Source organism: Amblyomma mixtum, chromosome 9 (assembly GCF_055824585.1).
Source record: "Amblyomma mixtum isolate Tamu chromosome 9, ASM5582458v1, whole genome shotgun sequence".
Lineage (NCBI taxonomy): Eukaryota > Metazoa > Arthropoda > Arachnida > Ixodida > Ixodidae > Amblyomma > Amblyomma mixtum.
In genome coordinates this window covers 26,920,811-26,924,745 of record NC_143020.1, presented here as the reverse complement: position 1 = coordinate 26,924,745, position 3,935 = coordinate 26,920,811, and positions in this window count along the sequence as shown.

The following is a 3,935-nucleotide window of genomic DNA, read 5'->3' as shown; positions in this document are numbered from 1 at the left end:
TCAGCAGGTTGTAGTAATAAAAAAAAAGGAGAAGGCGCATCGCACAGACCTATTTTATTCAAGCGTGCGCCGTAGTTGTCACCGGATTTTCTGCAGACCGGTATTACGGCAGGGCGTTTGTTAGCCAAAAGATGTCAACGTAGCACACGACGCTCGCAACGGAGACCTCTTGTGGGCTTGCGCGATCTCTAGCCAATTTGCGAGCTTGTCGATGTAGATAGTGCCGACATGTCGCGAACTTAGTGGTCGTTCGGTACAATTAAAATTATTAAGGCTAAAGACTACTTCGTCCACACTAATGCTCAGGGGCAAATAAGCGCTATAGTTTCCTTTGGAGAAGAGAAGACAGGTGTGTCCAGCTGATATGTAAAGGCCATGCCGTAAATGTATTCTAGAAGAAGTTTACGTCAAAGCCGTCAAGTGCGGCTGTTTCATACCCTTGGTAGCCTTTTGCTCGAGACCTGCCAAGACGAGATTACCCCGGTGGGAACAAGTAGACGGCACAAAGTATGAGCATTAAGTTATTTATTACTTCGTATTTATGCGCTTTTATTTTCGAACTGGTTTTTCTTTGCCGTATAACATCCAAAAATCACTAAGAAGATTAGTCAGAAATAAGCGGTAAGATTCCGCATTTGTGCAAAAATCTTGTTCCCTTTCACACTGCAGAAGGAATAAACCCACAACTTTGAGGGATTTGGAACGCTGGCTATGAAAACCAAGGCGCACTACGTCAACAAAACGTAAATGTAGTGGTCGTCGTCTTTTTTGAAAACGTCGTTCATTGTGCGTGCGCCCACGTGCATGTCTATTGTGTGTGCGTGTGCGCGTGCGGGCGTGTGTGCGTGCGTGCGTGTGCGTGCGTGCGTGCGTGCGTGCGTGCGCGTGCGCGTGCGCGTGCGCGTGCGCGTGTGCGTGTGTGTGTGGGGGGGGGGCTCGAAGCTTCCACGCTTCGTAAGAATGAACATTCGTCCACCCTTAATGACCACCCGTAAGAATGTCCATTCGTCAGGATGTCATTCCTTGTAAGAAAAGACAGCCTTCTCCTCCTTGTCACGCCATTTTATAATCAATGTGATCATTTGTGTGGATGTATAGTTAGGATGGAATAAAACTCGAACACACGGATGCCGCAATTTTCCACTTTCCAGCGAGCTGTTCCTCTACAACTGGTTGATGAGCGTATTCTACAGCAGACATTTTGGCCTTGAACATGAATCAGGCTAGTTTTGTAGTGCAGTTGAATGTACGCTGGTTAGGTATTGTCTTTTGCCGACAGGTGCTGTTCCTGTTTCATTGCGACCTGACTGTACATCTGTTGACGGTAGCTGATTGGGCAGATTGGTTGTTTATTATGAAGTCAGCAGCGCTGGGAAACACGGAGTCTCCTTGGTGTTGTACGCGTTATAGCATGTGTGACGAGATTAGAATGCGCCGACCAAAAGAAAGGATGAGAGACGTTTCGGCTCCCCCACTGGAGCCTTGTTCACAAGATTGCGAACAAGGCTCCCGTGGGGGAGCCGAAACGTCTCTCATCTTTTCTTTTGGTCGGGGCCTTCTAATTTTGTCATGTACCATCCCGACCAGACGGGTTTTCGTCAAACACTAGATTTCAAGTTATAGCATGTGGTGTCTCCATCGTGTTTTCCGTGTTTACGAGCGCTGCAGGCTTCATAACGTACAGCTGTATGGATGAGGTTTTACGGATGAACGCGTACTTCACTGCTCCAGCTTTGAGGCACGGCCTCTGGGGACACGTGCTTTGAGTATGGGCATCGAGCGCAATAGATATTCGCATTGGCTGGTTTTCATTGCAGCCGCTGTTCGTTCAGCTGTTAATTTTTGCATATTCTCAATTTAACAGACAGAATCCGCTGCAGGTGATGTACTTCGCGGGGACCAGCTGTGTATTACCAGAATCGTCTAACCAGCGGCATGTCCAGCACTAGTCATAGAGAAGATGTATAAGTGAAAGTGTCACAGAACCCCCAGCTTTGGCGAAAAATACATCTTCTGGCTAGTTTGTCCGAGTGTGAACTGTGGCTAGGTAGTGAGATGTTCTGAGGCACTAGCATACTTGGAATGAGAACACGTACTGTCGCAGAGCATTTTAAAATCATTTTATTCATATCTCGATTGACTACGAATACGTAAAAAAAGCTTAGATTACCTTACGGTTTGAGTTCTATTTGGTATGTTAATCAGATCAACATCGAAGAGAACGAAGCTCATTCACAGTCGTGTGGATTGACAACACCATGAATCGTCCTTGGGCGTGAGTCAGCTGAAGGTGTTAGTGCAGAATGCGCATAGTGCTACGTAGAGGCACTCTTGTGCATACGTGATTGCCAATGAGTGTTCTAAAAATCCCTTGGAGAGAAGATGCATTAAACGGGACACGTCTACATTTCGTAGGTGAAAAAAAGCAGGATAGCAAGAGATGCGCTTCATCTTAGTTGCACATATAAGCAAATATAAGAAGGTTGTCTTTGTCGCTATGCTAACATTTGGATTCCATCTTCATTCGGAAGAGTGAGAAAGAAACTTGGAGTATTTGGTCCACGACTGCGGTGGAGACTTGTTCAGCTTATACAAAAAAACATAGAGAAAACGAACATTTTTTCAACACTGGTCTCGATGGCGTGTAACGCAAGAAATTCAAGTTGGCGAAAAGCCATCATTGTTTCCTTGGCCGAGTAAAGGGTCCTACTTCCAGTTTCATTTATGTTCTTGCAGTTTAAAGTTGGTGCTCTATTCAATAACGATGTTTGTGTTGCGCGCGGTACTGTAGATATGTGGTGCTCTGTTCGTGGCCTTCATTATATTGTGCCTAGACTGAGTGCTTTACTCACAAATTGTAACCTAAGAACCCTTCTTTTTCTAGTACTAGTTGAGGCGTTCGAATTCATCTTCTTGGAAAGTTCGTGTGGAATTCATTTCATTTTTAATTTGTTTTAATGCCCCCCGTTACGCTATGAGGGTCTTTGAGGTCACTGAGTGAAATAAATACGTGAATAACGGCCTACGTGCAGGAACAGTTTCTTTCTTTGCAATATTACAGCTGGAGCCCTTAAATAGTGCATTGGAAATTTCGAATTGGTGTTAATTTCTATCTGGAAGAAAAGGAACGTGAAAGCGAAATGCCGTAGGCCTGACTAGGGCTTGGAATTCTTTTTTTGACATTTTTAGGCATTAATCATTTTAAATTCCTAACGAAGGGCACCATGTGGTCAAAGCCAAATAGAAAATTATTGGTGCGGAAGCACTATTCCGATGCGTAAATTCCGAGCAAGACCTTCCGCTGTATGTGGGTTTTCGCCAAGTGAAAGAAATGCATAAATCAAAAGTAAATTTCAGGTTCTTTGCCTTCTTTCCTCGCACCAGAGGTGCCCCGCCAGAGACGGCTTATCTAACATGAAGACTGAAGCTTGATCTGTGCACCAGGGGTTCCCCGTCAGAGACGGTCTTGTGATGAGTTGAGATGCAGGGGTAAGGCGAATACTTGAAGTTTATGTACAGCTATTTACATTGCATTCAAGTTAAGGCACTAGAGACAAATTAAAGGGCAAGAAGATACAAAACAACAAAAGGGTGGAACTGGCTAATACTAGGGGAGGCCCCTACTCGGCGTAGCCGAAGATGCGTAGCATCTCACCTTAGCCCAGAACCTCGCTTCCGGCTCTGGGGCCAGGTTTTAAAGCCCTGAAGGCCCGGCCCACATTTGGTGGCTTCCAATCATGTTACAATGTTCCACAAGATTGGTTTAACGAGAGCCTGGCCAGCCCTCCAGCCCCGTAAGGTGAAGAACCCTCTCCACCTCAAAATAAAAATAAAAACAAACACAAATACCCATTCGTGCCAGCACGTGCGCGAATCGGTACCGGGGGCGGGGGACACCCGTTCTGCCCAGCGCGTTCGCGAGCGACAGCGTTCCA